Raw genomic sequence first — 11595 nt, 5'->3', positions numbered from 1 at the left:
GTTAAATAATCACATAAAATCAAAGTTTGATATAGACCCCAGATCAATTTCACATAGATTGAGGTGGCTAGCAAATGGTCTGAGTTTACATGTCTTTTCGTACACCGGTTATGTAATTAACGGCTACACATTTTATACCAAAGAACAAGATGATCAAACCACTATGCAAAATAGCGGAATTACTCTCGTAGCTGAAGTGATGCATGTCTCAAGTGCAAAAGACAAAAACCCAATATATGCAAATCTATCATATTTTGGGGTTATCGAGCGCATATGGGAGTTAGACTACACAATGTTTCGTGTTCCCAAATTTGGTTAAAAGTGGGTCGATAATAATAATGACGTTCGGATTGATGAGTCAGGGTTCTTGCTTGTCGATTTTAATAGGGTGGGATACAAAGATGAGCCTTTTATTTTAGCATCGCAAGCTCAACAAGTATTTTATGTTACTGATTCTGCTGATGATAAATGGTCTGTTGTCCTATCGACCAATAAAATAAGTGATGATAACAATAATGATGAAGATGTTGGTAATGATCTTTTATTTGCAACATCACAACCACATGAAATTGATTCTAGTCATGATGGTTTATATCTTATAGATGATCATGATGAGGGAATTTGGATCAATCCATCATTTCGTATCGTTAATGGTCAAACAAATGTGAATTCCACCAGGATAAGAAGAAGGACATCTTAACGTGTTTAATTGTTTTATATAATTCCACATAGCGCTTGCAGATAATAAAACAAAAAAACCTTTTAAAGCGCTTTGTGGAAAAGCGCTGTAAAAAGCTTTAAAAAAAATAAAATAAGGAGGTCGTTTACAGCGTTTTTTCAAAAAAGCGTTGTGCACTACGCGAAAAAACGCATTTTACAGCGCTTTTTTAAGCCATTTACAGCTCTTTTTCAAAAAAATAAGCGTTGTGGAATCGAGCGCTGTAAATGATACAACAGCGCTTTTAAAAAAGCGCTATAAAACATGTAAATACAAAGCGCGCTTGTTATGCACATTTTACAGCGCTTCTTCACAAAAAAGCGCTGTAATATGCACCCCATTATATGAGTTATGGGTCTGCTTTTAGAGCGCTTTTTAACACAAGCGCTGTAAAATGCACACCCATAATTTCTTATTATGGTCTGCATTTTACAGCGCTTTCTCAAAAAAGCGCTGTAAAATGCCCAACCATAATTTCATATATGGGTGTGCATTTTACAGCGCTTTGTTGAGAAAGCGCTGTAATATGCCCACCCATATATGAAATTATGGGTGGGCATTTTACAGCGCTTTGTTGAGAAAGCGCTGTAATATGCCCACCCATATATGAAATTATGGGTGGGCATTTTACAGCGCTTTGTTGAGAAAGCGCTGTAAAATGCCCACCCATAATTTCATATTATGGGTCTGCATTTTACAGCGCTTTTCTTGTACATTTTACAGTGCTTTCTCACGAAAGCGCTGTAAAATGTGCATCATTAAAGCGCTTTAGAACAACATTTTACAGCGCTTTTTAAAAAAAGCGCTGTAAAATGTATGTGTTTTTTTTTTTTTAAACACTGTAAATTAATTATTTGAAATGAAAAACGCTTTTTAGCTTTTTATGGCATTTTTTTTAAAAAGCGCTGTCTTTTATCTTTGTATCCAAAATTATTTTGATCCAAAATCACTTCAAAATCAGTGCACACAACAACAAAACATATTCAAATACCATAAGCAGTTCACACAATCAGTAGAACAGAAATCAGAACTCTGTAACTTTATTAACATATATGTAACTCTGTAATTTACAACCTAAGTAACTACATTCAGATACATATATACAACCTAATTTACAACCTAATTACCTACATTCAGATACGTATATATATACAACCTAATTTACAACCTAAACTACATTCAGATCCATTATATAATAACTAATAGATCCATTATATGCATATAATAACTATGATCATTTACAGCAATAATAACTATAATACATTATATGCATATATTGTGTCCTATGATCATTTACATATAATAACTAACAGAATATACATTATATGCACTAGCTACCATATAATATTCAGATCCCTTGCCCAGCAGCAAGCTATTTCCCAGAAAATCAAATAATTTTCATGTCAAGCACGTACTGACACCATTCTTCCTTTAATTCCATCAGATCTTCCTCAGAATATGATGGACTGGAATTGTCAAAGTACTGCAATATAAAAATTGAACATATTATATTAAGTTAGTATCAAATATATAGATAATTTATATATGAATATTTATTTGACAGTTTCCTCGTGCACACGACCTTCTCGTACAAAAACCTTCAATGAAAATTTTAAACTAGATTAATTACCAATACATTTAATTAATTACAAATAAATGCAATTAAAAGTATTTTTTACCTTATGTACAAGCTGATTACAGTAACACTCAGCTCCTTATGTTCGAGAAGATCGTACATTTGCTCCTTTTCGAGGTATTCAATATACTCATCTCCAAAGATGTCTTGATTCATTTGTACAATGGGCGAATCGTTGCTGCTGCCCATGTTCCTTTTTATTTGGATGTCAAGACACGCCCCGTATTTACCAAGGCGTGGCTGACTTTTATTAGGAGCAGCAGCAGCAGCGACCGATTTTCCCCGATCCAGATTTTTTGTTGCTGCAAGTTTTGCAGCTTTATTACCCTCCAGCCTTTGTAGTTTGGCAGCCCTATTAACCTCCAATTTTTGAGGTCTGCTGCCTTTTTTTGGCTGTAGGGGTGGTTTATTTATTTGGACCTACAAAAATGAGGTAAAATGTTAGTTTATTGAATCTGAAAAAATAAAAAACCTTAGGCAATAAATGTGACAAACCTTTTCGGGAGATGTAACTGATTTGTCCTTGGGAATCTTTTTTTCGAGGGCAACAAGGTGTGTGGGCCATGCCACGTAACTGCCAATAGCGTCGCTTAAGAACTTCATATCTCCATCGTTGTCCGGTATGGGCAACGGTGCAGTTGGTTCGAAAGCAACCGTAGGCGATACTTTGACATGGCCCGCGGGGATCGGAATATTGTGCAATACTTCTCCCGAAGTATTGTGCAATATTCCTTTTCCCACCTTCCGTTGAGTCGGCGAGGACAAGTATAGGACACATGTAGTGACACCCTACATCAATAGTTAAAACATAAGTACAGTTAATATATAAGTTTGTTTAATACATAAGTAATTACATAAGCAAGTAAGTAGTAAGTAATTAATTACCTCGGGAATACTCTTCAAACCGACGTTGCAACTCCCGGTTTCACTCTCCATTTGTATTTCAGGTTGGAGCTGAACCGGAAGTTGCTTGTCTTTATTCGTATTCACCAAGAGTGCCACTTGCTCCGATAAGATTCTGAGCTTCTCTAATACTTCCTCGTTGGAAGGTTTTTGGCGCTTCTCTTGAGGAAAAAAGCTTTTGGGAGTTACGCCAAATCCTTTCCCCCTCACTCGACCGGAATACTCAGGGACATTAAACACTTTCCCAAGAATGTCCCTGCACGTATCCTTGTTGCCCTCTTGAGTTTCAGAACTTTGTTCAATAGTTTCCTAAAATACATGTAACATTAAAAAGATAAGTTCAATAGCATTTTTAAAATACAATATTAAAAAATATTAAAGTGATAATATACTTACACAAAGTTCTACAACTTTCTTGACATTTTCATTATCAACCACTCCTTCTTTGTTAACACGCGCTTCCTTCCATAAGATATGACGACCCAAGGGTTGATCGGCTTGGGTGTCTTTTCTCTATTCGTTAAAATCATAAACAAAATAATACAAATTAGTTACACACTATAGTTTATAATACAAATTACAAGTGATGTTTAATTACTTACAATTTTTTGTTCAAGGCGTGCATATCCCATACGTGATTTCTTGTATGGGTGTTTTGGGTTGCTTGCCCGTTCGCGATTTGCCTTACTAATATTCTATATAAAAAAAAAATAGCAATTGTGTAAAAATTTAAAATACGCTACGAATATGAATAATAAAACACAAATGCTAATAAATTAATCACTTACGACAAACGCCGGGTCAGAACGTTTGGAAACAAATGCACTCCATTCATCCTTTGATATATAATGTTGATATATCTTTGGAGGTTCAGCATTTGTGTTTCCTTCTCTATCTTTTAGATAGAAATTTGAGAGATGGGATCTAAATCCACGATGGATTTTCCCAGCAACTCTCAAAACATATGACTTTCGTTCCTCATCAAGAACAAAAGTGGTCTGCAATGAAAACAATTATAAGTAATGTATTTTACAGAAAAAAAATTATAAATGACAAAAGAGTAGATCAAAATATTTACTTGAATGTCATTCCAGATGATATCTTTGGCATCCTTCAACGCCTTATCTCTCCAGTTGTCTATTGTTATTGGGACATTTTGACGAACAACAGCCCCAATGTAGCTTACAAACATGGAGCTGTTGGGGTCAACTGGCTGACCACTCTCGTTCCAGCCAACCTAATAAACTCATATAGTAAGTACATGCCCTAAACCCTAAAAAAAGATAAAAAAACACACAGCAAACAGAGTATATATAGTATACCTCAAATTTAATGCCACTGCTCCGTGCTTTAATCACCCTTTGCATGATAGTTGCACCACGTTTGACTTCTTTTTCGTAAGTCTTAGAGGTGCCAACTTCTTCATTTTGAACTTCTAAATCTTTGTTTGTATCCATTTAACTACAACAAGTTCAACATGCACTTTAGTATAACATCAACAAGCTCAACATGGATCATGCATTATTATAAACAAACTCAACATGTATCAGTATATCTTAAAAAAGCTCAACATGCATTCTAATGATTACAAAAATTTAATAACATCAATACCTGAATAATGATGGTTCGAAGAAAGACGAAATGCAAAGAAAAGAGGGTTTGCAGAAAGTTCACAGAAATATGGTTCACAGAAATACGGTTTGAAGAAATACGTAATGAGGGTTACGTATTTCAATGAAAATATATTGTGTGAAATGGGAGAGATGATCTTGGATGGAAATAAGGTTCGAAATGAAGGAGATGATCGTGGAAATAAGGTTCGTAAAGGACGGGATGATAGGGTTTGCAAAAGAAGAGAAGAAATGAAGGTTGAGATGAAGGTTACGTAATGAAGAGGAAACTGAAGAGGTAACTGTTATATATACGTAACACTTTTACAGCGCTTTTTATAAGCCTTTTACAGCGCTTATTTTGTAAAGCGCTCTAAAAGGCTTCTTTAGTTAAATTTTTAAAAGGCTCTTTTACAGCGCTTTTTTCAAATAAGCGCTGTAAAAGACCTCCGTGTGTTATTATGTTATTTGAATGCCTTTTACAGCGCTTTTTTCAAATAAGCGCTGTAAAAGACCTCCGTGTGTTATTATGTTATTTGAATGCCTTTTACAGCGCTTTTTTCAAATAAGCGCTGTAAAAGACCTCCGTGTGTTATTATGTTATATGAATGCCTTTTACAGCGCTTTCACACATAAGCGCTCTAAAAGGCTTCTTTAGTTAAATTTTTAAAAGGCTCTTTTACAGCGCTTTTTTCAAATAAGCGCTGTAAAAGACCTCCGTGTGTTATTATGTTATATGAATGCCTTTTACAGCGCTTTCACACATAAGCGCTCTAAAAGGCTTCTTTAGTTAAATTTTTAAAAGGCTCTTTTACAGCGCTTTTTTCAAATAAGCGCTGTAAAAGACCTCCGTGTGTTATTATGTTATTTGAATGCCTTTTACAGCGCTTTTACACATAAGCGCTCTAAAATGTCTCTTTATGTTAATTTTAAGAGGCTCTTTTACAGCGCTTTTCCCAAATAAGCGCTGTAAAAGACCTCCGTGTGTTATTATGTTATATGAATGTTTTTTAAAGCCTTTTACAGCGCTTTTCCACATAAGCGCTCTAAAATGTCTCTTTATGTTAATTTTAAAAGGCTCTTTTACAGCGCTTTTTCCAAATAAGCGCTGTAAAAGGCCTTATTGTTTTTGTGTTTTGTTATGTTATGTTATTTTTTAAACAAGCTCAACATGCATGCAAAACCCACATAGTAGTAACTGGTCACCACAAAAATCCCTTCCTCTTCACCAAACTCTTCTCCTTTTATGCATCTTCTTCACAAACATCAAAGCTTACTCTTTCACAATTCAATCTCCACCTCAACACCCTTTTTATCTCTTTACATTCTCTTTCCTTCTTAAATCGAAACTTAATTGGTATTCAGGATCATTGCCATGTTGCGAAAAATGGGTTTGTGTCTGGTGTTTTTGGGGATTCCCATGATGCGTACAAGGTGTTTGAAGAAATGGGTTTGTGTCTGATGTTTTTTGGATTCCCATGATGCGTACAAGGTGTTTGAAGAAATGGGTTTGTGTCTGATGTTTTTTGGATTCCCATGATGCGTACAAGGTGTTTGAAGAAATTAGGTGTCTGATGAATATTATTTTTAAAGCTTTTTTACAGCGCTTTGTCAAATAAGCGCTGTAAAATGTCTTTTTTACTCACTTTCAAAAGAGTCGTTTACAGCGCTTTGTGTGAAAAGCGCTGTAAAAGGTATAAAACACTCATTATTTTATTTTTAAAAGGATCTTTTACAGCGCTTTTTAAGATAAGCGCTGTAAAATGTCTCTTTATTTTATTTTTGTGTTTGGTTTATTTGGGTTGGGATGACATTAAAAACATTTTTATCATTGTTTATTGGATTAAAAATATTGTTATCATTGTCTTTATCACAATACTTTAGGAGATGATGAATTATTAGAAATGAGTATTCTGAAGAATCTATATATATATATGCACTGAGCAAAAGAGAATCTCTCTATTCAGTTCAGTTCAGTTCATGTAAATTACTAATTTATATTCAGTTCAGTTCATGTAAATCAAGCTAAATATAAAACACTCATTGTTACATGAACTTGGTATAAAACACTCAAATCAAGCTAAATATAAGCAGAAAATAAATTAATCAGAAAATAAATTAATCAGAACTTAGTATAAAACACTCAATTCAGATTACATGCATATTTACAATAACACAGTTCAGATTACATGCATAGCTTATATAAAACAATTAAACATATATATACATTAAGATGCCCTTCTTCTTTTCCTGGTGACATTCACATTTGTTTGTCCATTTACAATACGAAACGATGGATTAATCCAAATTCCCTCATCATGATCATCTCTAAGATATAAACCATCATCAGTTGAATCAATTTCATGTGGTTGTTGTGATGTTGCAAATAAAAGATCATTACCAACATCTTCATCATTATTGTTATCATCACTTATTTTATTGGTCGATAGGACAACAGACCATTTATCATTAGAAGGATCAGTGACATAAAACACTTGTTGAGCTTGCGACGCTAAAATAAAAGGCTCGTCTTTGTATCCCACCCTATTAAAATCGACAAGCAAGAATCCTGACTCATCAATCCGAACGCCATTATTATTATCGACCCACTTGCAACCAAATATGGGAACACGAAACATTGTGTAGTCTAACTCCCATATGCGCTCGATAACCCCAAAATATGATAGATTTGCATATATTGGGTTTTTGTCTTTTGCACTTGAGACATGCATCGCTTCAGCTACGAGAGTGACTCCACTATTTTGCATAGTGGTCTGATCATCTTGTTCTTTGGTATAAAATGTGTAGCCGTTAATAACATAACCAGTGTAAGAAAAGACATGTAAGCTCGGACCATTTGCTAGCCACCTCAATCTATTTGAAATTGATCCGGGGTCTATATCAAATTTTGACATTATGTGATTTTTTAACCATGTTACAAAACTTCGATTGTGCTCTCGAGTTATCCAATTTTGATTCCTATTCATGTTCAAACGAGATAACTGATCAATGTGTATTGTAACATACGGTTGAACCTCATCATCATTGTGCAGAACATACAATTGTGCCTGCTCCCATTCTGTCCTTGATATAGTCAGTAGTCTCCTTCCAGTTATCCCTTCTCCTGATAGTCTTCCCGAATGACGAGACATGGGAAGCCCTATGGATTCAACATTGGACAGATATTCAGTACAAAATTCAGCAGCCTCTTCAACAATGTATCGTTCAGCAATACAACCTTCTGGTCGACTTCTACTTTTTACGTACCCTTTTAATATTTTCATATATCGTTCTATCGGATACATCCATCTCATATAAGCTGGCCCACAAAGTTGTGTCTCCTTAACCAGATGAACAGTAAGGTGAACCATTATATCAAAAAACGATGGTGGGAAATACATTTCAAGCTCACACAAAGTAACAACAATTTCCCTCTGCAATGTCGGTAATTTCTGAGGGTCGATCACTTTACTACAAATTTCCCTGAAGAAGAAACATAATCTAGTTAAGGCTAGTCGAACTTTTTCAGGTAAAATGGAACGTATACCTATTGGTAGCAAATGCTCCATTATAATATGACAATCATGGGTCTTCAAACCTTTTAACTTGAGGTCTTTCATACAAACCAAATTTTTAATGTTCGAAGAGTATCCTTCTGGAACTTTAACTTCGTGTAGAAATTTACATAAAACAATTTTTTCCTTTCTAGATAGAGTATGAGCGGCTGGAGGTAGATATGTGCGATTTCCTTTCTTTACTGGAGCCAGTTCATTTCTTATTCCCATATCGACCAAGTCCAATCTTGCATTGACGCCATCTTTAGACTTTCCTGGAACATTGAGTAACGTACCAATAACACTTTCAAATACATTTTTCTCAATATGCATCACATCGAGGAAATGTCTTACATACAATGACTTCCAATATGGCAATTCAAAGAAAATTGACTTTTTCTTCCACCCAGTTTTCACCAGCTCTCCCGCAAAAGGTTTGCCAAATTTATTGGTCAAACCTTGTACTTTTTCAAGTATTTGATATCCAGTCGGTGCTAAAGGAGCTTTACCTTCCTCTGATTTTCCATTGAATGCATTTCTCCACCCACGATACTGATGACTATAAGGTAAAAATCTACGATGTCCAAGAAACACATTCTTCTTACAATGTTTCAACCGCATCCAATTTGTACTCTCTTCACATATAGGACATGCACACTGACCTTTAATGCTATATCCTGATAAATTACCATATGCTGGAAAATCATTAATTGTGCCGAACAACATAGCCCTCAAATTGAAACATTCTTTCTTATACCCATCATAAACTTCCACACCTGTCTCCCACATACTTTTTAAATTTTCGATTAGAGGAGTCAAGTATACGTCGATATCATTCCCCGGTTGTTTGGGTCCAGAAATTAACAGAGACAACATCATAAACTTACGCTTCATACATAACCATGGAGGTAGGTTATATATTACCAAAATCACAGGCCACGTGCTATGTGAGATGCTTTGAAGACCATGTGGATTCATTCCATCAGTAGAAAGTGCAAGTCTTAGATTTCTTGACTCTATCCCGAATTCAGGATACTCGTGATCAATTTTTGCCCATTGTGGGGAATCTGCAGGGTGTCGAAACATTCCATCTCTAATTCTTTCATCTGCATGCCATGTCAAGTGTTTTGAATCTTCTTCACTGCGATACATGCGCCTAAATCTTGGTATTATAGGAAAATACCACACGACTTTTGCTGGAGTAGATTCTTTCTTCTTATATCGAGAGACATTGCATTTCGGACACGCCTTAAGTAGTTCATATTCGTTTCGAAATAAAATGCAATCGTTAGGACACGCATGAATCCTTTCGTAACTCATTCCAATAGAACACAAAATCCGTTTAGCCTCGTAGGTTCGACTGGGAAGTTCATTATCATCTGGCAACATATCTTTTATGAGTGTTAATAATTCTGTAAAGCTTTTATCAGACCATCCATTACTCGCTTTTAAGTTGTACAACTTTAATATCGCTGACAGTCTTGTGAATTTAGTACAACCATTATATAATTCTTTCTCTGCATCACTCAACAAACTTTCAAACATTTTAGGACAATCTCGAAGATCTTCTTCAACTGCTTTTGCAATCTCATCAACTCGGTCCGGCTCATATGTATCTGTATCGAAGTCAGTTGAAGCATATGTCGAACTATTCTCAAAATTAATGTTTCCTTTTTTTTTTCTCACCATGTCTTATCCAACATGTGTAGCTTTGATCAATTCCATTACATACTAGATGTCCTTCTAATTCATCTTCTCTAACACGTTTTCCAAAACAACATTTTAAACAAGGACAAACTACTCTATTTGGATCTTTTGCATTCTTCACTGCAAACTCAACAAACTCCTTCACTCCAATTTCATACTCTTTTGACAATCGATTGGCTGAAATCCATTTCCTATCCATATTATACCACCTATATAAATGCAGTAACAAAAATAATAAGCTTTCAAAACATATCAACAAGTTTCAAAAAGAAACCAATATCAACTAACAATTTCAAAACAGAACAGATCATGTGGTATGAGTTTTTGACAATTTTTGACAATTTCAAAACATAACAGATCATGTGTAAAAAATACCTTAGACAACGTAGATGGCCGCACAGTACGTAGAGGATATTAGGGTTCCCAACGTATATAATTATTTGAAAGATGTAGAGGATATGAGGGTTTCCAACGTATATAATTATTTGAAAGATGTAGAGGATATGAGGGTTTCCAACGTATATAATTATTTGAAAGATGTAGAGGATATGAGGGTTTCCAACGTATATAATTATTTGAAAGATGTAGAGGATATGAGGGTTTCCAACGTATATAATTATTTGAAAGATGTAGAGGATATGAGGGTTTCCAACGTATATAATTATTTGAAAGATGCAGTTTACAGCGCTTGTGAAAAAAGCGCTGTAATAGGTAGTTAAATTCAATGAAAGCGCATGTATTTTACAGCGCTTGTGAAAAAAGCGCTGTAACTGATACGCGAAAGCGCTTCCTTTTACAGTGCTTTTTTGACAAGCGCTGTAAAAGCCTTATAAAGTGATGCGCAAACGTTATATGACCTACTACAGCGCTTGTTTTACAGCGCTTGGCATCAAAAGCGCTGTAAAAGGTTCCGTTATTTTTAAAATATAATTACAACAGCGCTTGTGTTTAGCAAACGCTGTAAAATGGGCGCTGTTAAATGTCATTTTTGGCGTAGTGGTAGTAAGGTTTTATATATAATATGTAAAAAGGTCACATAGCGCTTGCACTTAATAAAACAAAGAAGCATTTTAAAACGCTTTGTGGTAAAACAATGTAAAAAGCTTTTAAAAAATGAATGCTACAAAATACAATTCAAAATTTTAAAACATGAAGAATGTGACACTAATTTAAAACATTTGCAATGAATGCTGCAAAATACAATTCAAAATTTTATTATTTTGCTTTGATTAGATATTGTATAAAATAATGTATAATTATTGTTTAATATTTGAATAATATTATAGTGTCTTGTTCGTAAGGATTATGATTTATTCTTCTATACTTATAATATGTAGTTGTGCCAACTGTCTCTTCAATGTAGGTATATAAACCACCCAGCATTTTTAGAAATTTATTGACCTTGTCGATTGATTTGGATTTGAATAACATTAGAGATATTTTAGTATTTTCTTACGTACTAACAAT

General features: G+C 34.6%; 1 non-coding gene across 1 annotated transcript; it reads left to right on the top strand.

Moving 5' to 3' along the window:
- The first annotated feature begins 1267 nt into the window (after positions 1 to 1267).
- Positions 1268 to 1393, top strand: LOC113784522 (small nucleolar RNA SNORA69). The gene has a single exon (XR_003470571.1). It is a non-coding gene; the product is annotated as a small nucleolar RNA SNORA69 (small nucleolar RNA).
- The last annotated feature ends 10202 nt before the right edge of the window (positions 1394 to 11595 follow it).

The sequence above is a fragment of the Cicer arietinum genome, chromosome 6 (genome assembly GCF_000331145.2).
Source record: "Cicer arietinum cultivar CDC Frontier isolate Library 1 chromosome 6, Cicar.CDCFrontier_v2.0, whole genome shotgun sequence".
NCBI classification, from domain to species: Eukaryota; Viridiplantae; Streptophyta; class Magnoliopsida; order Fabales; family Fabaceae; genus Cicer; species Cicer arietinum.
This window is presented reverse-complemented; position numbering and strand designations above follow the sequence as displayed.